Source organism: Leuresthes tenuis, unplaced genomic scaffold (genome assembly GCF_036924035.1).
Source record: "Leuresthes tenuis unplaced genomic scaffold, fLeuTen1.0.hap1 SCAF_10, whole genome shotgun sequence".
Lineage (NCBI taxonomy): Eukaryota > Metazoa > Chordata > Actinopteri > Atheriniformes > Atherinopsidae > Leuresthes > Leuresthes tenuis.
The window spans coordinates 10921764-10946712 of record NW_027325364.1 but is presented as its reverse complement, the minus strand read 5'-3'; the positions used below and the strand labels follow the sequence as shown (position 1 = coordinate 10946712).

The 24949-nt window shown below is 37.6% G+C and overlaps 1 pseudogene; it reads right to left on the bottom strand.

Annotated features, from left to right (window-relative positions):
* Positions 1–2592: 2592 nt before the first annotated feature.
* LOC140316954 (hemicentin-1-like) lies at positions 2593–23312 on the bottom strand (annotated as a pseudogene).
* Positions 23313–24949: the final 1637 nt, after the last annotated feature.

Sequence of the window (24949 nt, the reverse complement as noted above, 5' to 3'; positions counted from 1 at the left end):
ACCCACCTTATTTTCTACATTGCTCATGCAGGCTTACTGATTTAGATCTTAACATAGCTCATTATCAGTCATTTGAATAATTAAGTACACCCTCTTTCAATTCTATGGTTCTATATTTGAGGACAAAATAAGACATTTAATCCCATCTAGCTCCTTAACAAGTTTGAACCAAAATGTAGAGGCTGAGCGTGAAAAAAATAAATACACTTTATTTATGGTAGAATCACCTTCAGCAGCAGTGTTATCAGTCTCTCACGTCAGTGTGGAGGCGTTTTGTCCCATTCCTCTTTTCAACGTTGTTTAAGTCCATTGAGATTTGCAGCATTTGTTTATGTGCAGCTCTCTTTTAGTCCGGCCACAGCATTTCAGTGAGGTAAAGGCAGCTTTGGTCCAAAGCAACACCACAATATTTTTTTTTCAGTCATTTTGATGATTTGCTGCTGTGTTTTGGATCATTGTCGCATTGCATGATCCAGTTTCAGCCAAGCTGTAGCTGTCAGACACATTTGACTCTACAACACTTTGTTATACGGAGGAGTTCATGGTGGACTCAATGACTGCAAGGTGTCCAGGTCCTGTGGTTGCAAAACAAGCCCAAATCATCAGACCTCCACCACCGTGTTTGACAGCTGGTATGAGGTTTTTGGTTTTCATCAGACATCGTGCTGTGTATTATTACCAAACATCTCTACTTTAGTCTTGTCTGTCCAAAGGATATTGTTCCATTAGTCCTGTGGTTTGCTCAGATCTAACTTCAAAACCTAAGCTGTGCTTCCGTGTTCATTTTAGAGAGAAGGGGTTTTCTCCGGGGACCCTTTCAAACAAACCATACTGTTCAGTCTTTTTCTATTTGCACTGTCATGAACTTTAAGACTTAACATGCTAAGTGAGGCCTGTAGAGTCAGAGATTTTTTTTAAGTTTCTCTGAGCATTGCACAATCTGACCGTATGTGTTCCTAAATTTATTTCTAAGTAGTGGAACAATCACATATACTTTAAATGAAAAAAAAAAAATTCTCAGTTTATCTCTCACATATCAGATACGGAAACACTTTCATAATGAACTCTCTTCAAGCAAAATTGATCTTATCTTCTTCATCTATTTCCTGTCACAACCTAAGTCTTCAAAAAATAGTCTATCAAAAACTAGTTAAGATATAGGAAAATGTTTATTCAGCAACAATGAAAAGAAAGAAAAAAATTACACACCACACACATCTTTACATAGAATTATATGCGTATGTGTGAGTTTACAGAATATATTGTACACTTTAATTTCTGTCAGCACGACTTATTTATCAAAACACAATAGAATGATACCAGATTACTGAAGAACCCTCAACACAGAATAAATACAAAGTTTTGCCTTTATGTTTCAAACAGCAAAAACTCCTTTTGCCCTCACACACTCTGACAGCGCAGAGTCTAGAGGATTATCACACATGACTGTTGCCTCAACATCTCACACCCACAGTATCACGTTGTCAGGAAATGCTGGCTGTAAATCATCGGGTGATAGTGACTGTTGGTACACACATTTACGAAACATTACTGCACATTTGCACACCATATGGTGTCACCTTTTTACACGAGGCACTGTCAGCCTGCAACACCTGCAGACAGGACTGTGACATGAACGCTGAGAAATGTTTTGCACAACAGGTGCAAGCAGACGGAACACTGGGTTGCAACTAATTCTACAACCTATGGCATAAGAAAACATGACAGTACTGATTTTTTTTCATTCACTTATGGTTTAAACTATGATAGAGTTTGATGAAGATAAGTTTGAGCAAATTCTGCTCCAGCCCACAGTTATTTCATCTGACTTAACACTTTTAGCTTAGCCTGAGGTTAATGTGACATGGTAGTTTTTGTGAAGCCCAGACATATTTTCACTGATTCTGCAAGTTTCTTCTTTTACCTTTTTTTCTATCTTCCTCCTTTGATGGTTAGGGTATGAGGAATAGGAACTAAGTGCACCCTGTCATAAATGCATGTCAAGACCAGCACTTCCCTGCAGAATAAATTCACCGCTGTAACCTCTCTAAAATAACACAGACCATGTACTGCTCTGTCTCGATATTTGCATTCAAATGGAGAACTGTCTTTTCTATTCCCGTAGAACATGATGAACATTTTTGCAACATTTTTTAAGAGACTAAAGTAGAGATGTCTGGTCACACTGCACAGCAGCACATATGTAAAAAACAAACAAACACAGCATATCAGCACAAACACCTCATACCAACTGTACAACACATGGTAAAGGGATGATGGTTTAGGCTTGTTTTACAGCCACAGGACCTGAGCATCTGTGTGACAGCTAAAACTTGGCTGAAACTGGGTCATGCAACGAGACAATGACCCCAAGCACAGCAGCCAATCTACAACAGAATGGCTGGAAAAAAACAAAGCAAACAAAAATACAACAACAACAACAAAAAAAACAAGAATCATAGCGTCAAAGTCCAGACCTTCACCTTATACGAATGCTATGGCAGAACCTTTAGGGAAAATTGCAACTGAAGCAACGTTCTACAGAACAGTGAGTATATAGTATTTGTCTTAGTTTCTGTTAAAAGTGACACTATGTTATATGTCATGTGTTGCTGTTCATCTAAGGCTGTGAGACCTGGTGAGGACCAGATGATTTTTTAAAATATTATGTCCTGATATATAAAACCTTGAAATGGAGAGAGGGTGAACATTTCATGCAGCTGTAGGTTTAAGCACAGAAGTACTTTTGCTGCATCATTTCCTGAGTTTTTATCGAGCAACACCATCAGCTCAAGGTATTCCTTTGGTTTTGACAAAGTATCTGCAAACTTTTGATATTCCTGATGCTGAATGGCTTATTTGCGTCACTGCAAGATACAATCACACACTGTGTGCATACTGACAAACTGACCTTATCATGTAGCTCAAGTAAGAGTGAGTGAACAGGGTGTGCTGAGCAGGAGCAAAAGTGATGGTGATTAGAATCAGGTGTACATATGGATTTTCACAAAATTATTACAATTACAGTAAATGTCAATCACATAAAAACTTCTGAAAGTCTTTTCTTTCGATTGTCTTCAACAAGTAAAAACACCATGTACAGTGTGTCTCACTGGGGCTGCGGGCGCAAAACTATGACCTCAGAGTATGTGACATCATCAGCCGGTGCAGTGACTTTGTGATTGACATTGAATGATGAAGTACTATTTCTTGATGATTTAGGCTTGACGTCAGCATAAACCACTTCCTATGAGAACGAGTGTAAGAGAGTTCATTATATTTTTCTTATTAACACAATGTGATTCAAAACCCCAAAAAGTATAGAAGTGCAGCTTTTTTATCAGCTCTGAACTCACCTGCTCTCTTACAATGAAGGATGGCCTCATTGCACCTGCCACCTGACCAGATGTATCTGAAAGACACACACAGTAATCATTATTCAAGGGAAGTGAAACACAAAAGGCTAAAAATAGTGGTTAGAAATAGTGTAAGAGCAGGCCTGTGTGTTTGTTCTCACCTATGTGGACCCGAAGCCTGACCTCAGGATCATGTCTAAGACAAACAGAACCAACAGAGCTATGATTAGATCTCAAAAACAAAAGCCAGGCTGCGGCAGGTTCTTTTCTCAGTTCAGTTATTAATTGCTCTTTCAAATACAATGCTCAAAACTTCCCTTTTTTAATTCTAAACCAAGCTTCAAAGCTTAACTGTTTTCTCCCCTAAACAGAGGCAGGGCCCCAAAAATGGGACTAAACTATATTTTTTTCCAAAATCCTGAACCTAAGCACAGACACTTACTTTCTGATGAAGATGAGGTAAGTTGTGGCTGAAAGGATCACTAACAGCAGTATGATGGAAACAACTATCGCAGAAAGAATTCCTGTGGATAACGGCTTCTGTTCTGGGAGGAGATTCGTGACCGATTAGTCCTCTGTGTATCATACCTCACATATATTTATTACAATGTAAGATTATTGCTGTGTTAATAAACAATAATCTTATCAAGATAACTGGTATTTTGAAAAGGAACACAGCACAATACAGAGCAATGAGTTTCATGTACTATATTGCAAAAATGGTCAAAATCGTGTTCTTCTTGAATCACCAAGTGGAACAAAATACATGACAAATATTTCTCACCACAAATAATAATTAAAATAAAAAAATAATTGTATCAAATCTACACAGATTGTCATTAATGCAGCATTATTTGCTGATCTGACTGCAGCTCTAATCCACTACAAACCAAACACACTGAACACCAAACACTGTATTCAAATGGAGTATAATGTGTCACAGCATGTTTCTTCCTGCTATTTGTTTATTCACCTTGAATGACAAGTCTGGTGGTTCCCTCAACTGAACCAATGGGAAAGGTGGTCAATTTGCAGCTGTACAATCCTGCATCTGCCTTTAAGACATCCTTTATTATCAACGATTGCCTCTCCACCTTCACTCTGACCTTCAGTGGAGATTCATGAATGTGCTCCCCGAACTGGCTGCTGAAAACAATAATGGTGGTTTTATTTGTTCCTTCTGCCTTTAGGAGATCCCACTGCATCTGAGTAATATTGACATCATTTCGTCCTGGGATGGACGGGCACGGGAGGGTGACATCAAACCCGACATATCCAGTCACTTCAGCTAAGTCTTCCACTTTTTGCGCTTTTAGAACTGTGGAAATCAAATTACACGATAGAAAGAAGAGGGAGAATTGATACAGATTGATACAAAAACCACGATTTTTACACTCTTAAATTAAGATTCTTATTTTGTTACTTCAATCCGTTATTATTTTTATATCATTATACATGTAGCTAGTTCAGTATCAACGCCAATGAAACCCCCTTTCTTTAAACTGTAAAACATGCTTCTAAATCATATCAAAGAGAAGTTTCACTTTTAAAATAGATCAGTCAGTATAAGTCGTTATAAATAGGTTTGTTTAAAACAAGTTTAAAACCAACAGTCTTACCTGGGAGTAATGTGATGTAAATCAACTTCAGGAGCCGGTGAGAAAATATGTTGCAGGTTTTCATTATGCGCAAATAAAGGTCGTGGTGCAATGAGAAAAAGCAAAGGGAAAAAAACTATCTTTCAGATCATAATATTCTCGACTTGGTTTGCCACCTAACAAACAAGCATTTGAAATTGGTCACGAAGAGACAGATCAGTGCGGTTCAACTTTTGGGTCGAAGAGATGCAGAAATGTCATCCATGTCTTTGAAAGCAGAAAAAAGAGCGTCTAAAAAGAGGAACAAAAGCAGAACTTTTCCCCCAGCAAAATTAGTTCAAACAGGCTATATTCCTCTCTGCTGCTGTATAGTTGTGTAACGCATCTCAACCTCTACGTGTTAATTGCTGCGTTAGCAAAAAATAAATAAATAGATAAATAAGGGAGGTGTGTGGCTGCTACAGGAGGCTTTCTTTCATTTCTCTGATTTCTAACAAAGAATTAAACTAAAGCTATTCGACGTTTGATGTTGTGCTTGAGTCAACTTTCAACTCAGTTTTGAGGCGTCAGTTTCCGACAGCAGACAGGCATGGCAGTCAGGTCGAAACCTGCGCAACAGCGACCCCCTGTGGTCAGATCATAGTGGTGTCAGATTTGTAGCTGCACCACTTTGTATCTGTTCTGTGAGTTAAAGAATAAACAACACAGATCTTTAATGGGGGAATAAACTCACAAAACCTCTCAGAAGCAATATCCTAAAGGAAATACAAGCTAAAGTAATTAATCCTCGGTTGTAAATAAAAGCAAAAATTATGATAAATGTTTGCCCTGTTGTCTTTTTATTGTCTAAGGTTGCATTTAAGAAATACATTTCCTGAGCGATAAAGTAGGCATTTGCACAGTTCTGAAAAAAGTTTTTCTAATAATGTTTTAATACTTACACTCTGACTGGTTACAGTCTTATGTGAGATTTCTTGTGAAGCACATTCGTGTTTCCTTGAAGAGATGCAGGCAGATTAGAGATTGGTGGTCATTGTTAGAAACAGACTGTTCCTTCCTTCACACTGACATCACCACAGGAGAGTTTCTGCTTTTGTGTGAGTGACAGTTTTTTAAAGAGACAGTTGAGATGGAAGACATCATGACCTTAGTGTTAGTGGTTGCTTGCTGTATGACCCGTGTTTGTAGAGGTTTGTGGGTGCTCTTTGGCTGCCACTGGCTTCTGTGGTGAGTTTGTTTCCAGCTCATTGAGTCCCACAGCTTCTTGCTTGGTCGTGCTTCTTCTGTTTTGTGCTCATCTTGGGAACAGTACCACCTCTGGGTGTGCCAGGCTAGCTGGCAGCTGTGAGTTAGCCTGGCTCCTGGATCTAGCAGCCTATAAATGACTTAAAGCATCGAAAGTGAGGAAATTGCTGTTATGATACCCACTTGTAAGGTATACATGCTGCAGCTTTCTTGAGAATCGCTCTCTGGTTCAAAGACATATTTTCTTTATTCTTTTTAACTGGGCTGTATTGCACATTGAGTCACAACACATTGGATATGTAAATGTGTAGCTGAATTAGACCAATGTAAGAATTGCCCATAACTTAGCAGAGACGAGGAAGGCTGGCATCAGTTGTTTGTGGGTGGAGATGTGATCAGACTTACATATTCCTAGACCCCCATTTACTGAATGAGGAAGAAGAGGTAGAGTCATAACCTGACCAATTATAAAGGTATGAGAGTTTTTTTTTTGTTTTACAAACTAATACTAACCTACAATATGGACAAAAAACAAGTTTTTAGAGGATTTTTAACTGCTGTAGTGGGACATTGAATTTAATTTTCCTACTTTAGTTTCACAGTCCATCTATAAATGCAGTAACTGAGCGTATGCCCCTCATAGTTCTCATCAACTCAACTGGCAAACTTTAGCTTTAGAGTTTTACTGACACATCAAGGTCTCACTGTTGTTTGGCTTTATTATTCTTTACTAAAGTCTAATGTGGACGGTGATATATTACCCTTTGCTTCAGGATCATTGATTTTTTTACTCTCTGCTGTGTTTGAGGAAGTTATAAGATAGGAACGCAGAGCACTACCTCAGTGTCTGCAGCATACTGATTAGTCCTGCAGATGTAACGAGCAGGTGCAGTTCCCAGTTTATGAGATTATTATATACTTTTGTTATTATTATTTTGCGTGCTTATGTGCATCCAGCTTTATGTCTTTATGGAGAACATTGCACTAAGAATAGCAACTACAGCTGGAAAGGAGAATTAAAGAGTCTACTTCAGCTAAGATCCTCCAATGCAATCAGGTGTCATGTCAACCTGAGAGATCACTCATAGTCCAAATATTAAAATATGACTTTGTAATCGACAGATTGACTGAATGTTGTGTCAAATAAAACGGTGTGAAAAGAGTGCATTCACAAAGTATTGAGTGTACTAGTGGAAAGTATAACTAACCACATTCAAGACACAAAGGGTGCACAGCAGAACAGTGCACTTATTCAGCACGTCGTCACCAGTGACCTGTTGTCAAGCCTCCCAAAGGAAGCTGCCACTCGCAGAAGTATAATTATCTCTACTAATCAGAGTTCCAGGATGAATTACTTAGAAGTGTTCAACAAGTTAATGAGGTCAGGGATGCAAAGCTTGACTTGTTTTATTGAGCTGAATTCAGCTTGTTACTTGCATGTAAATTAGAGATTTACAAGGCAAGGCAACAACTCTGCTTCCTGAGAGCACGTAGAACGTTTTCTTATCAACAACAGTGGTCTCCTGAACATATTTATTCACAATTAATGACTGAAGATGGGAAATGTGTTTTGAATTAGGTCATTCTTTAAGAACATACAGAAAATATGAAAAAAAGCTTATTTTGACAATCTGTTATGAAGAGGAGTCTAACAGGTCATGCTTCATTCATATTCAGTCTTTTGAGCTCTCTGAATTAATCTGATCAGAATAGCTTTATACCGGTGGATGTTGAATAAATTCAAAACAGCTTTTGCATTGTTACGAGATCGTCCAACGGGGAGCAATGTTACAACATGTTTCAATATGTAAAATATAGAAGTAAATCAATGTGCAACAGTCTAGAGTCATCACTCACTTCTTTATGTATTGTCACAAAAAAACAAAATAGGTGCAACAGTTTATTTAAACAGGTGCAAACGTAAATAAAATTACAGTATATAAAGCAAAGATATAGTTTGTACATTTCTAATGACCTTGAAATATTTGGTATGAGCACCTTTATTCTACAGCACAGGCTGAACCCTCTGAGACAAGCTTTCTTGTAATTTGGTCTTTATGGATAGTTCTCCGTTGAAACAGATAATGTGTCTTTGTGACAGGCTGCTTGTAACAAAGTGCCTAAAGATAGAAATTTAAACTGGCCCTTTGCTATGTTGTCTGTTAAGTAACTTGGGTTTGGGTGCCTTTTTTATGCTTGAATGATTCATAGATTTGTGTTAAATGGCTAAAAAGACAAATGCACATTCCTACGAACATGGTCAGGTAAAAGGACAGAGAGTGAAAAAGTAGCCAATGTCCAAAGGAAAAATTGAAAAGACCTTCAGAAAGCCTGAAAAACTCTTGCTTAACACCGCTTTGAGAGATAAGAAGAAAATGTGTCTTCTTGGAGGGAAATGAATAGCGATTCATGGCTTTTTCAGTGTACTTTCACTCAGTTTGGAAACAACTCCTTTTCACTTTTGTTTTACGTTTTTATGGGAAACTGCTGCTATCAAAGCATTCTGAAACTGCGTAGGTGTGTATATCTACATCTGCATAAGAAAAAATCCCTACAAAAAAAACGTTCTTCTTTAAGGGACAGGGACATACTCTCACACATTCACTGAGGTGAGGCCTGTGACAGGAAAAAGAGTTGGCAGAAATCTATTTAAAATATTTAAAAACGTTGGAGTCAGTTCCTCTGATAATAAGCTCAAATAGACTCAGATAGGGAACATTTCTTAACAGGAAGTATAACAATACATCATGCCATTGTATAAACTGGAACCACATAAATACAGTCCAAACACTTAATAGCAGATGTGTGCTCGGCTAGTTCTGGCTATTAACAACTGAGTCAGGGTTAGGATCACAATGCTTTAGCGGTAATGATGCAACAGTGAAGCAACAGTTGAACTTTGTTATGGTTAGTTTAGTTTAAAAGTACAGCTTTAAGGGAAACAGTCACATATTTAGATTTCAGGTAACAGACTGTCAGCAACAACAACAAAGGGGAAAAAAAACAGAATAAAAGTGAGACAATCAAAACAGCAACATAATAGAAAATAACTGAAAAGGCATTTATGGCATTATCATTTGTAAAAACAGTTGCGTTCACACAAACTTCTAATTCTAATTTATAGAACATGATATTGCACAGATCTATGATATGTGATCAATAACATCTCACTGGTCAGAATTTGCTTGCCCCTTATATCAATCCTTTTAGAGTCAGTCCACCGATGACCAACACTGTGAACGACCAGAAGGGGGCACTGCAAGACGCTGCATGTAGCAAAGAGGAAAACGGTCACTGTCATTAAATATGCCACCTTCTTTTTATAATGCATGAAATACAAAGAATGATAGCAAGCCTTATTATTAATCTCTTACCTCTCAGATTCAGAACTGTTGAGTTTTCCTTAATGGTCACCATATTTCTGGCGATGCAGGTGTAATTCCCAGTGTTTTTTGGCTCTAATCTCTCTATGATATAGACAGAGGTATTGACACGCGTCTCATTGCCATTAAACATCCAGCTGAATTTTGGTGGTGGGACAGAGGCTGCCGTGCATTGCAGGGTCACTCTGTGGCCGGGGGAAGCTGCTGCTGGCCCAATAATTGAGATGTTATGTGGTCCGTCTGCACAGATAGAAGATACATACTGTGTTAAGGGTACAAAGTTCTGACCAAAATACCTTTAAATACGATAAAAAATCCTAAAACTGTCAGCAAAAAATGGTAGTTTCTGATCTGTGTGCACCAAGCAGATACTAACAGTTGACAGTGAGGGTAAGGACCGCAGTCATGGTGCTGACCGGGTTGCTGACTCGACACTGGTAGGTGCCATGGCTTGACCTGCGAACAGGTCGTATGAACACTGTCTTGTTGTTCATGGATAGGCTGACACTGTCGCTGGGATGAACAGGGTGGCCATCTTTCATCCACACTCTGGTGCTGACGGAGCCGGAGGCCTCACAGGTGAGGTTAGTGGAGCTTTGACCTTCTATCAGCACGGCTGCAGGGCTGCGGATGGCGGCTCCAGTTATCAGTGCTGGTGGTGCATAAACAGTGTCAGTGCAGTGAAAATGATAGAAGAGTTCAAAAACAGAAAGAGCTGTTTTCATCAAATTGTGTGATACTGGCTACACAGATTCTTATTTTTTGACTAAAACTTAATAAAACTTTTTCAAGCTGGACGAACAGCATCACTTTCATATATGTTTCTGAGGTTCTAAACTGGTAACTATGAATAAACTTATATAATAATAAATAAATAATAAATATAAGATAAAAATTTCAGCTGCATAACTTAACATAAAAATATGTAGGAATGCATGTAGGAATGCATTTTTCACTTGAATGTATGGGCGTTTCTACACCAAGAGTAAATAAGTTTGGTATAATCAAAATGATGTTGATTTGTGCCATTTTTAGGAATGTTATATATATTAAATAATGGCATTTAAAACCTAAGTTTGTCAAACTTGTGATCTGGACAACAGTTTCTTTTTTTTTTGTTTTTAAGCGAGCAATTACCACAGAAGACCTACTATACACGTTAAGAGTAGTCCTCCCCTGTTTCTGCAGCCCTCCGTCTGGTATGATGGTGACGGTGTACTCCCCGCTGTCCTCTGAAACCAGGTTTCTGAGCTCCAGGGCCCCTGTCCTTCGATCTAATGAGATCCTGTTGGTGTGGCCGGGCTCAGTGATGTTGACGCTGGTCGAGGTGATGATGTTTACACCTTTAAAGCTCCAGCTGACAGACAGGAATGGTCTCTCTGGGGGTTTGAGGGTGGTGGTGAATTTCACCTTGCCCGCTACAGCTCCACTCAGAGGTCCAGGGGATAAAATACTCTCACCTGCACACATACCTTATCAACCCAAAGAGAAAACACTGTAAAAACTCAACAAGTTTGGTCGGAAAACTATGATCTATGGACTCAGAAAGATGTTAAATATACAAGACAAAGAGCCCCTTTTCAAAGAGACAACATGCACTGTTTCCCACCTGAATATCAGCTGAATTTACCTGATAAAAGAAGCATCACAGCAGTCAGGGGCATAATTTCCTCCATGGTGTACATGGACTCTTTCAGTGTTGCCTCAAAGTCTTAGCAATAAAAAATAACAAGGGGCACAGGTGCTCTTGCTCTTTTATTGTCCCACACCCAAAACAGAGGACCAACTCCAACCCCCTACTCAGTGATGAAGAGTACAAACAGTGTTTACTATGCCTGTGCACACACACCACACTGCCTCTGGGTATTTGTAGGCAGAAGTAACCTGCACTCAAGAGTTTTTGTAGAAAAAGCCTCAAAGATCAGCTCTTCCTGATCATTTTTCTTAAATATCATAATTTCAACACAACCAAGTATGGTCTTCATAGAAAACTGCAAAAAGTGTAACATTTTTTTCAAGATATTTTATCCAATCCAAATTTTCTTCATAAAGACAAACACTATGACATCATAAGAAGTAAATACTTATACCAATAAACAAATCTATCATTCAAAATATCCGTGGTTACTTGTGACTTGGTCATTTTTTTATTACTGAGCAAAAACATACCCTCAGTAATAAGGCACTTGCTAACAAGACACAAGACATCAAGAATGCCATAAGTTAAAGATAAATTACATGAATATAAATGTATGACTCATATCACTTTGGGAGGCTGAGGTCGGACTCATGCTGGTGATGGAGTGTGCATCAGTTTTACGAGCTCCTCTGTAAATGGGTTTTTTTTAGTTCTCCTTCAGGGTCGTGTTTGAGAGGCTGCAGTGAGCCGTAGCATTCCTAGAAAAGGAGGATCAAAGATGCCCAGGAGACACTCGGCCTCCCTCAGACAGCTTTACAAACAGATCACTGGCTTCAGTGCCTCCAGGCTGACTCAATTACAATTTGAAAACTATTTCATAAAGTATCCAAACAATACATATTTCTTTGCAGTTGTTTGTTGCTGTTTATCCAAGATGAATGACTGCACGATGATTGTAATGCTGTGATGTAACCACTGAATCAATTAAAATGAAGAGGTATAGACAATGTATCACATGTGTCTATGTTTCGTGACATGTACAATGCTGGAGGGCATACATGCCTCACGAGATCTGATGAGCTTCTTACCTGTGGCTTCTCAACAACAACGTGCGTTTGTTAGCGACACTTAACATTTTAAACATGATGGAACTAAACCCTGTTTGTAACTCTGTATTCTGGGGGCTGATGGGAATCAGTGCGGCTCATGATGGGTGAATATGGAGAGAGCATCTTGTCCAGCGACAGCAGTATTTCTGTGCAGTTTGACTTGAGACACCATAAAATTAAGAGGTTTGACTATTTCTGGATACAGGTTGTGACTTATGGTGGAAAAAAAAATTATTAGACATTTGTTATCTAAAGCAATGCCGACAGAAGGTTGGTACTATAATAATAATACATTTTATTTGTAGTGCCCTTTACATCGCAAGATCTCAAAGGGCTACAGCTTAAAAAATAAAATAAAAACAAGTAAGCAGTTCAGTATAAAAGTAAAAAGAATTTGGCAGACGTCTAAGAGGGGGGACCATATGTTTTGCTAAAAAGAAATGTCTTTAGGCCCCTTTTAAAAGAGTCAGTGGGTTGTGGTGTCCTCAGGGTGTCAGGGAGGCCATCTAACTATATAACCTGGTGACCTGGATAAACCACAAATCCTCCCAAAGGGAAGAGGCAGACAGATAAACAAAAGCTCAGTGTATTGTTCTTTGCAATTATTAAAGCAAGTACATTTCTTTCAGATTTACTACCTCTGGTGTAATTCTAATTAATCTAAAATATCCCACTCTATCATTTTAACCAAGCTTGATTTCATTCAAGCAGTTTCTGTCACGATTCATGTATTTTTTGTGTTTTTCTGTTTAGTTTCCAGTTTAGCCTTGTCTAGTCCTCACCTTTCCCCAGTCTTTCTCCTGCCCTGCCATCAGCTTCAGATCCTCTGTCAATTTACCCATGATTTTCCCCATCTCGCAGATTCAGCTTCCTGGTTTTGTACATTAGGTTTTTGTTATTTCTTCTTTAGGTGTTTGTTGTTTTATTGTAGTTTTAGTTCTCCAGTGTTGGCTGTGATTTTCATTTATATTATAATAAACCCTTTAAGTTTCCTCCTGGCTACTGTCCCATGTCTGCATCTGGGTCCTCCTTCGCCTCCATCGGCAAACCATGACAAAAGGATCACAAAATCTAAGGTTTTATGTGACACAAGATGAAATTTATGGAGCTGTGCTAATTCCTTTCATCTATATGAGCTCTGAACAGACTTTTTGGCTGCTTTCCGAGTATATCACAGTAAATGTATTGTAAGGGAGACCACAGTTAAACAAAAACAGTGTACATAACCCCACCTTGTACCCACATGAATATTCTCCAAAACTTTTAAACCGAAACATGAGTTGTTTAGTAAAAACTAGCATAGTCCTCTTAAGATGCTGTCGTGATAGAAATCAATTTAATCTCTTGTGTTGTTCCAGCTTTTAAAAACTGCTACATTTAATTAGAAAAATTTAATTAATTAATTAATTTAACCTAAATGAATCAATTTAGCATATAATATTCTATATATTTTTTTCTATATGATAAGCATCCTACCAACAGAAATTAACCAAATATCTCAGACTCTACGCACCACCAACAATATATAAAAAGTTAAAATCTTCTTTGCTATTCTGGTAAAAGCTCTATGAAAGAGAGATTTGGTTCAAATTTATGGTTTAAAATAACTTCATGATTTCAGAATACAGGAGGTGGATTTTTTGCATTATAAAAAAAACAGCAATACGACGAAAGTGTTTGTTAGTATCTGTCCTTCAGCTTTTTAGATCTTTGAACTTGTTTGACCTGTGATCTCTGCAGAGTGCAGCTATCAGCTGGTTTTATCTGTTTGAAGTAAAATTAGTTAATATTCTACCACTCAGAAAAGCCACTGGTTTGCATCTTATGTCTGATAGCTACAAGAGGAGACAGGAAGGTAAAGTGTTGGTGATGTGCAACCGGTCTAAACTAAAGTGTTGCATCTGATAAACTTTACAGTTAGCCTGCCATCTTATCTGTTTCAACATCAATGTCATGACAGATTGTTTAATCGCCACTTTACCTTCAGTAACTCAGTAAACCTGTTTGTGGGGTCAGACTGGAGCAGGTTTATATGAATGAAAACTTTTTAAATGTCATTATCAGATAAAGTCATTAAATAAAGTCAACCATGTTGAAGCCAATTTGACTGAAATTCTCACACACTGCTCATCACTTTGATAATTATCTAATATCTTGACAGCCACCTTCTGAAATGGACTTTAGTGTGAAAAAAGCTACTGGGTTGCCCATAAGCCAAATTTGCCAAGACTTTTTGTAAAATGGATGAAATCCTACATCAACACAAGCAATGTGACGAGTGGACGAGTGCTCTATTGCTACAGCCTTGTGTATGAGTAACATACAGCAAAGCAAAAGAATTCAGGATTCAGTAGAATTCACCCACATTTATTTTTAAAGGCTTACTATTTTCAGACCTAGTCCTAATGCTTATATATCATACTATATTCCCACCAGGGACACAGTCTGCTCAGAGCTGACAACTCAGAGCAGACTGTGCTTTTCTATACCCATTACTCCATTGTCTTCTGTTCTTCTGTTCTTCCAGGAAGCTAATTTATCTGTGAAAGGGAACAGCACTCCACCTGCCATTTAATGGGGACATAATTCTTCTTTTTGGCAGTTTTTACCTTTTGGAATACCAAATGTATTTGTTTCCCTGCATGGCAGATTTTTTATAATGAAAGGGGAGCATGGTCCTCATTACCAGAGTTATGAAAAAGTTTTATGCATGTAAAAGATCCAATGATCAGAAGCAACTCTGAAACATTTCCTTGAACAATTGATGATGAAATAATTAAAGAGAGTGTTCTGCATATTTAAAAGTTGTTTTCTTAAACCCTTCCTCCAGTTTGAATGTGAATACCTTGAATTTAAAGCTGACTGTGTGCACTTTAAGCCCATATTCATTGTATAACTTTTAACCTAATAGATACTGGCCAACTGTAACTGTGTCCATTAAAATGAATATTATTTCAGGTATTTAAAACTTTTGTTTAAAATCTGCAGGACCAGCAAAAAGTGAAGAATAAACCTGTAACTGGCCAAATTTCCTTTAACAAGCATTCCCATTGGCTGCAAATTGTTTTCGTTCTTTAATTATTATGTGATGACAGGTAAAAAGATAAAAAGTCAGATCATTCATCAACATTCATCCTGTGGTGTATATGAAAGCTTGGAACAAATCTGTACATGTTTAATCATTTCAGTCAGGAGGAGCCATTGATACACCTCATACTGGGGCCTGAGAGGGATCACTAAAGCCACTGTTTGGGACTAAATTACAGACTTAAACCAATCTAGTCTTTTTTAACAGTGGTGTTTTGTTTTGTTTTTTTTTCTAAGGCCAAAGGAAACCAGGTTTCCTTTCTAAATTTGTTGCTCCAGTTTTTGTCATTACAAAAAAAAAAAAGAAAGAAAGAAAGAAAGAAGCTAACGCCCCGTGTGGTAAATGTGTGGTGAGATGCTTTCTTGCACTGCAACTAGGCCAGTGTCAGGGTCCCTGAGGGGAAACACTCATGTTTGCATCCATTGGTAAAGAAAAAGAAAACAAAGAAAACTACTTATGTGCAGTTAGTCAGTCAGAGTGCAGGTCAATTAAATTCAATTCAGTTTGGATAGATATCATCTCAGGGCACTTCAAATATACAGTCCAATACAGAGAAAAAAGCTTCATGCAAGTTTATTTACATAAAGTTTCTTGATGGTTTATAAATAATTTACAAATAATTTGCAAATTTATTGTGTAACTTTTAACCAGCGAAAAAGTTAATTCATTAGCTTCTTAATCACATAAATTCTTCATTAGTATTGATTTGATCATTCCTTCAAAGCCTTGATAAATGTATAAAGTTAAATAAGTGTGCATGAGAAATGAATACAATGACAGCGTTAATTAGAAAATAACAACAACCTCTGGTGTCTTTTCTTCTCTTCTATCAAGTTTCTTGTCTGTTCATTTTCTCTCTTCTGCACAATAAGAAGGAAGCAAAAAGCTGATTAGAGTGATGATCGGCTGTATGTTGTAACGTAAAATAGCTTCTGGAAAAGGAAATATTGAATCCTGATGCTTCAAAATTTTACTTTTTACACTCAGAATAAAGTTCAGAACTCACCATAAAATAGGCTTGAAGACTTTATCTTCTCCTTCCATTTAAATCTATCACATCTTCATACACATGTTCTTGTCCTAGGCAAAAAAGGAAAGATCTTCAATCTATAATGGCATTATGAATTTTAAAAATGTCCATTTGGAGTTTGGTAAATACTAATCATGCAAGCCATTTAACTTTAACTTAATTATGTAGATTTGCAAGGATACAATAATGATTAGATGTGAAACATGCCATTTCTCTGAATAACAAAATTTTGAAAATTTGGGAGTTTTTCAAGTAAATTTTAACCTCACAGGGTAAATTATTTTGAATTAATTACACTGATTTACATTACAGCGTCCTGAGTGGACATGTGTGCGGCATGTTTCAAGTTTATTGCAACAAAGTTTAATGATGTTATTAAAAATGTTACAAATGATCTGCTGCTGAAGTTCCCGTTATGCTTTTAGCTAATTTACTCTGACACAACAAGTGCTGTGTACAGTTAGGCTGATAAACATCTCCGGGATTGTTCAGAAAAGAATAATTCGAAGATAGCTCAATGTTAATAAAGAAGTTTGAAGAGTATTTTAAGCCGTTTCACAGATTTCTGTCAAGAATTATATAATTTTCTCCATATCATGGTAAATGAATTATTCTGCAACCTTGCCATCAAGAATATTTAGTAAATAAGAAATTAGGATAACGCAGTGAGACATACTTGGTAAAATTACATTTCATAGTTGTTTTTTTTGTTTTTTTTACAGTGTGCTGAATGATTTTCTCCCCCCTTATTTTGTCAGTGCTAGTCTTTAAATGTGTACAGGATGAGATACATACTTACCCGAGTTATCCACCTCTGGTTTAGCTTTAATATTTCTTCTAAATATTGGGGGAAAAAACATAGTTAATCAAAAACGTACTGCTGTTGTATTTGTAAGCATTCTAGAGGAGAAAGAATTATAGCTTTAATTTGACCAAAATTAGAATAAGACTAACTAGTGATACCACATAATGCATTAGAAAATATAAATGTCCAGCATCTCTGATGTTAGAATGTAGTGTGGTAACAATGAAGTGGCTGGTAACATGAGAGCACTCACTGTCTTTTAAAGATATAGTAGCCTCCAGCAGCTGCTGCAGCCGTTACTATCAAACACGCAAGTACTATTCCAGCCACGGCACCACCTGAGAGACCTCCCTGTTCTTCACAGTATGAAATAAAACAAAAGAAAAAAGAGAAATTCACTTAGAAACATGACAAATAATATGCCTGCAAGCCTACAATATTTACTTGATGGCATGAATTTCAAGACATGGTGAATATTCCTTAAGTCACCTTTCAGAATCACACTTAACCTCATTGGTCAGTGTTCACATGAAAAAAAGCTGATACAGCTTTTTCTCACTTATTTCAATGTAAAATCAGAGGAAAATTTGTTTGTTTAGAAAAGCTGAACAAATTAATTGTGTTGACAGGACTTTTATGTAAAAGAAAAAAAGCAAACCTGCCTCATATATATTCAGCCTAATTATATTCAGCAGAGAATTTTATGGATTGGTGGTGAGAAGAGGACCCAAAGGCAGATCAGTAGGCTGTAGGCTGAAGGAAACTTTAAGTTTATCAGAGAAACTTAAAGCAAAAAACGCATCAGAGCCAGAAAACCATAATCTAAACTGTAAGAGCAAAATAAAACGAATTACCGAACAAATCCAAAAAGGCCAGAACAGCAGTGAAGAAAAGAACAGTTGGAAACAAAGTAGAAGGTAACTGCGAGGATCTGACATTGAGATTGATCAAGGGGAACATATACTGAGGGGAACAGAGGGATTGCAGCTGTGGCTGATTGAGCAGAGACCAAACAGGGAAACTGGGGATAACTTGGAGTAATGACCAGAACAAGAATCTAATACACAATACAAAGTATAAGCTCAAAACAAAATACCAACTAAGGACATAGAACAGAGGAACCAAGGAACAGATAAAACATAGAAACCCAAATAAGAGGAAAAAACAAAAATATACAAAACAGAGTAAAACAAAGAACCAAGAAATAATCAAACAATATAAAAGAGCAGAAACTCAAAGGACAAGAAATCAAAATACCAAAAACCGTGGATCCTGACAGTGAAGGAGATGGCTTGAAGGGACTGTATAGTGATCAGTGTTTTATTTTTGATAAAACTGACCTAAAGCTACTTTATAACTTATAATGTTACTGTGTGAACTTTCTGAAAATGTCAACACTTTTTCCAACTATGTTTGGAACAACTGCACCATCATGGCAACTTTTCAGCTGAACATGCTGATGTTTTTGGTCCAAAAGTAAAAATCTCTTATTGTCTTATTATTAGTTTACTTATTATTAATAGTTTATTTAATGTATGTAAAGACAACAGGACTCCGACAGGGATAAAATGTATTACCAGGCCACATATATTTTATGCAATTTCCCTTTTTAAAAAAAATATTATTTCTATGTACAATGATTTGATTTCTATTTTTTGTTTTCTTTGTGTAATTTAAATAAATCCTAAATATTTCATTCACACTTACCCAGAACAGAGATGAATGAAGGTTGAGATGACTGGTTTCTCAGAGTTTTGTTGTTAAAGGCCTGACAGCTGTAGTTTCCACTCTGACTCAGCTGAATGTTCACCAGTCTGAGCTCTGGTCCAGTACCAGTATAGTTTCCATTCAGAAACCATGTAAACTGGGCTTCAGGTCTGGACTCAGCTGAGCACATGAGGCTGATGTCTGACCCTTCTTCATAATGTTCTTGTGATAGAGACGGAGTCATTTTGATATTTTCTGGACCATCTGAGCGTACAGGAAACAAATAAACACATGTGACTTATCCTGAGGTCTTCTAGTGAAAAATATTCCTGCCAATAATATAACACAGCCGTTCTTTCTGATTTATGGTGTCCTGGATCCCATTAGACTGAAAACTGCAACCTGTGGCAGTGTTCTCAACTCTCTGATGATACTGAATATTTATGTTAATAACTCACAGCTGATGGAGAGGTTTACTGGAACACTGATCTGATTACTGACAGGATTGAACACACGACATCTGTATGATCCCTGATCATAACGGGTCACATTGATGATAGTCAGAGTGGAGCCTCCATCATTGAGCTGAACTCTGTCACTGGCTGTAACCTCAGAATCATCCAGAGATAAAAGAGGAAGGGTGCAGAAGAGGAGCAGGACAGACTGACAGAACTGTTGAACTCAACCAAGTCTGTGCTGCTGGGAGTTACTGTTACAGTGGATACTGGCTCTGTGGGTAGAGAACAAAAAAGTAGTTGTCATCATTTGACTGAGGTAGACAATATCAACTTGTCCAAACAACTTCATGATGTGAAGCCAAGGCTTTTACAGGCTTTGGATTCACAACTACTGCATCTGAAAAACAGAGCAGCATAAACTTAGTTACTGCTTTATGACAGAGTTATAAAACAGTGATCAAAATCCTGGTGAAATAGGGAGTAGATTTAAATAGTATTTTAACATTGTGACAGCCCCAGGCCTGTAGAAAATTGTTTCTCGTGCAATCGTAGTGGTATAATTTTGTTTATTAAGGTCATATTTGTTCGGGGCATTTGAACAACCTGGAACTGAACCAGACTTAGTTGAAACACTCTCATCACATCTATTTTTTTCTTTAAATGGATTAAATGGGACCAACACAAGTGCAGAAGTAAGTAGTGCAGTTACTTTGTTACTTTGTTTTAGTCCAATCAGTTTTTACGAGATGGTATCCGTTCTGTTTGCTGACTTCATTGATTTGTTAACACCCACAGGCTCTAATTTCATTTGCAACTTTGCTTTTGTTGTAGTACTCCTAATAAAGTTTGGTTAAAAGTTCAGTAAGAAAGATCTGACCCATTTCATTCACTCTTTCTTGCCACTTAGCCTGTCCACTGCTTCCCTGCCGCTCCCTTCTGTCCCACGCTGTCAAACCTTCCTCGTTAATTATGATCTCCATGCTTTGGTCAAATGGTCTTTCTACTTCCTTTCTCATCCAGCCAATCAGGCTCATTTCTGTCCTTTATAAATCTTACTTTGTTGTCATTCTCCATCCATACGGTGTGTATCCAAACTTCCTCCCTAACTCCCCTTTCTCCTCTTGTCAAGAGATTCCAGACTCGACGCCTCTCCTGTCATCCATCATCTCATGCTCAACCTTGATGTAGCATTGGAGTCTAACCTCTAAACTTTCCTCAGGTCTTTGTACACAAAACTATCTATCTATCTTTTCTTGATAAAATATCTGTGTCACTAAACAATAAATATAAATATTTCCCTTATACCTACACCATCCTGTTTTATGTCCCCTCTCCCTGGCTGAGCTGGGTGTAACAGCCATCATGTAAACTATTCCTACCAACGCTCTTGTTTACTCAATTATCCGGACCAATTTTAATGATTTGTAACTTAATCAACATCTATCTATTTTCTATACTGACATTATCCAATTCAGGGTCGCAGAATGGGCTGAAGTCCATCCCAGCTACTGTCGGGTGAGATGAGGGTACACCCTGAACAGGTCACCAGTTCATCACAGGGCATTTGATCAACAATTACAGTAAAAGTTTTTGTAAAATACTGCTTGTGGTTGTCACCTGTTCTGCATTTAGACAGAACCCCATTCAACACCACAACGAGACTTAAAGAAAGAGTCGACACATTTATTACACAGCCTTAACAACCAGCCAACTGTGACAGGCCTGTAAAGGTGAGATTTACAGCAAAACTGCTGTAATGGATTGCATTAGTACAGGACTAGCTAAAACGTTATCTACTAATAAAAACATAAATCATTTTTGGAGGGTAGAGGCATCGTGTCCGCCTGTCCCTAACAATCTTGGAATTAGGAGAAATAAAGATATGGAACATCCCAGTCAAGTCTCATACATCAATCAAGTTTTTTCTCAGTAGATTGATTTTCAAATTCTATATTTCAAATATTAAAAATCTAAGATTAATACATATGGAATTTGTTCTGTGTGAATACAATAAAAATTTTATAAAAAGATAATTGAGATGAAATAAAAGTAAATCTCTCCCCCTGTTTTTAAACTGCTTTTCCTACTCTGGAATATGCCAAATATTTTGTTGCACTCAAGAAAACACATTGGACAAAACATCTTGATCATACTGACCCAGAACAGAGATGAATGAAGGTTGAGATGACTGATATCTCAGAGTTTTGGGGTTAAAGGCCTGACAGCTGTAGTTTCCACTCTGACTCAGTTGAATGTTCATCAGTCTGAGCTCTGGTCCAGTATCAGACAGATTGTTTCCATTCAGAAACCACATGAATTGGGCTGTAGGTCTGGACTCAGCTGAGCAGATCAGGCTGATGTCTGAACCTTCCCTGTAGTGTTGTTGTGATGGAGACGGTGACAATTTACTTTTTTCTGGGCCATCTGAGTGTACAGGAAACAAACAAACAAATGTGACTTATCCCGATTACATATTTTACAGATGTACTAAAAAAGTTGGCCTTAAATAAAGTGACCAGGAGAAGAAAATCCTCCGTACAATTTCATGTAACACAGCAGTTTTTTCTAACTGCTATCAGATACTGAATATTTATGTGAATAACTCACAGCTGATGAAGAGGTTTGCTGGACCACTGATGTCATCACTGACAGGATTGAAAGCGCGACATCTGAATGGTCCCTGATCATAACGGGTCACATTGACTATAGTCAGAGTGGAGCCTCTGAGCTGAACTCTGTCGCTGGCTGTAACCACAGAGCTGCCGTTCATCCAGAGGAAAGAATTGGGGGATCCAGAGGAGGAGCAGGACAGACTGACAGAACTGTTGAACTCAACCAACTCTGTGCTGCTGAGAGTTACTGTGACATTTGAGACTGGCTCTGTGGTTGGAGAAAAGAATTATTCTTTAGTTGCCATTATCTTCCGAAGATATATATGAATACTAGCACTACAAAAATAATAGATTAATTCTATCTAAACTTGTAATAATTAGGATATTTAAGATAGATAGATAGTTTAATCCTGAAAACAGTTTAAAGTGGAAGACTGATGAACATCATGTAAAATCCCTCTGTTTGAAGTAATCAGTAATCTGAGAGGCACTTTGTGAACAATGTAATATATTCAGTTTGTTCTCTGTTTTGGTTGCCAAATATGTCCTTAAACTAGCAGAGTTTAGTTACATACCTCCCTCATCAGTGTTTAAACACTTTCTGAACATATTTATGGTTCAGTCTTAAAAATCAAGAAACTCTGATTTAAAGACTGCTGTAGTCGACTGAATTAGTGCAGCAAATATTTAATAAAATAACAGATGTATCAAAGGTGTTTGTTCACACTGCTGATGGTACTGCAGAACATCCAGCTTTCATTGGAGAAAACCTGGTGAACCAGCACTGATAGTAAACTGATTATTGATATTTCAAACATGATATGGATGTCCTTTGATAGATGATAGATGAGAAAATGATAAATTCACTAAAACATTATTAGAAATGTGTAATTATTTTAGCTACTGTACATGATTATTATGTGTAACGATCTTTCATTTCACAAAAGAACATGTTTAAAAAAAAAAAAAGGTTTTGTGTTTCAAAACTTGCTCACCATATACAGCCAGCCTGGTTTGTCCTTGCTTAGCTAATTCACCAGCTGATCTTACAGTCACTGTGTAGTCTCCACCATCACTAAGTTTCAGATTCCTGAGCTCCAGAGATCCAGTTGATGTGAAGAGGGTGATCCTGCCTTCATACTCTGGTCCAGTTGTGTTTGAAGTAGGTTGTGAGGTTATTATATTAATAAGACCAGCACCAAAACTCCAGCTCACAAACTGAAAGGGTGTTTCTGTTGGACTGAGATCTGTTGTGAACATCACCGTCCCTCCTACAGATGCATTCAGACCATCTGGTAACACACCAGCTCCTTCAGTTAAACCTGGAGGAGACAGTTTTTGGTTTTATTGAGAATTTAGATAAAATTATTTTTTTTTTTTGTTATTTCCTAATCAGTCAGAGGTGGTATCTTTTCAACAGCTGTATAAATGACTAGCGTCTGCAAAGGGAAAATACTTAATTATATACAATACATTATATACAGTTTGACAAAGAAAGTTAACTGAGTGCATTGCTTGATTCTCTCTCTCTCTCTCTCTCTCTCTCTCTCTCTCTCTCTCTCTCTCTCTCTCTCTCACACACACACACACACACACACACACACACACGATATATTAATGAACCAACATTGGAAGAATGCTGGTTTGGCACCTAACACCGACCGTAGCTTGCTCTGTTAGTCGTCCCCTAGCAGATCCCGAGCAGCCAGGACTTAAGAGTGGCTGGGTGACTGTCAGGAAGAGGAGTCATAGTCCTAAAGTCAAGCCCGTGGACCCCTGCCAAATCTGACCAGTAATGACATGTTTAGCTGTATGTCCTCATCGCTGGTTGTCTAGATGGTGTCCTGCAAACAACGTGGGCTACATAGATAATTGTCAATCTTTCTGGAGAAAACCTGGTCTGATGAGGAGAGACGGCATCCATCCCACTTTGGAAGGAGCGGCTCTCATTTCTAGAAATATGGACGAATTTATTAGTCATCCAAAAACATGACAACCCAGGGTTGAGACCAGGATGCAGAGTTGTAGTCTTACACACTTGTCTGCAGCTTCCCACCTAATGCTGCCCCCTCAATCAAAAAACACAAAAGGAGCAAATCCTCTTGTGCAAAAAAAAAATTAAAACAAAAACTTTAACTGAACAAAAACATCAAACTATTAAATGTGGTTTGCTGAATATTAGATCTCTCCCTTCGAAGTCTCTGTTAGTGAATGATTTGATTTGTGATCATCATATTGATATATTTTGTCTTACAGAAACCTGGCTGCAGCAGGAGGATCATGTTAGCAGTAATGAATCAACTCCCTCTGACTATTTAAATGTTCACGTTCCTCAAACCACAGGCAGAGGAGGAGGAGTGGCAGCTATCTTCAGATCAGGGTTACTAATCAGTCCTAGACCCAAGATTAGTTTTAGCTCTTTTGAATCTCTGATTCTCAGTTTTTCCCACCCAAAGTGGAAATCACAAAAACCTCTTGTGTTTGTTGTGTATCATCCACCTGGCCCTTATTCTGAGTTTCAGTCTGAATTCTCAGAGTTTTTATCCCAGTTAGTGCTGAGTACAGATAAAGTCATTGTAGTGGGTGACTTTAATATTCATGTAGATGTTGAAAATGACAGCCTAAATATTAACTTTAATTCTATATTAGACTCTATTGGATTTTCTCAAAGTGTTCACAGACCTGTTCACTGCCTTAATCATACCCTTGACCTTGTGCTGACTTATGGCATTGAGAGTGAACAGTTAACAGTGTTCTCTTTCCCTCATAACCCTGTCTTGTCTGACCATTTTTTTATATCTTTTGAATTTACATTACTTGACTATACAGCTTCTGAGAAGAATTTTCATATCTTAAAGATTTAATTGTAAGATATTTTCCTAACAGAGCACTTCGCTCCCAAACTGCAGGTTTACTTGT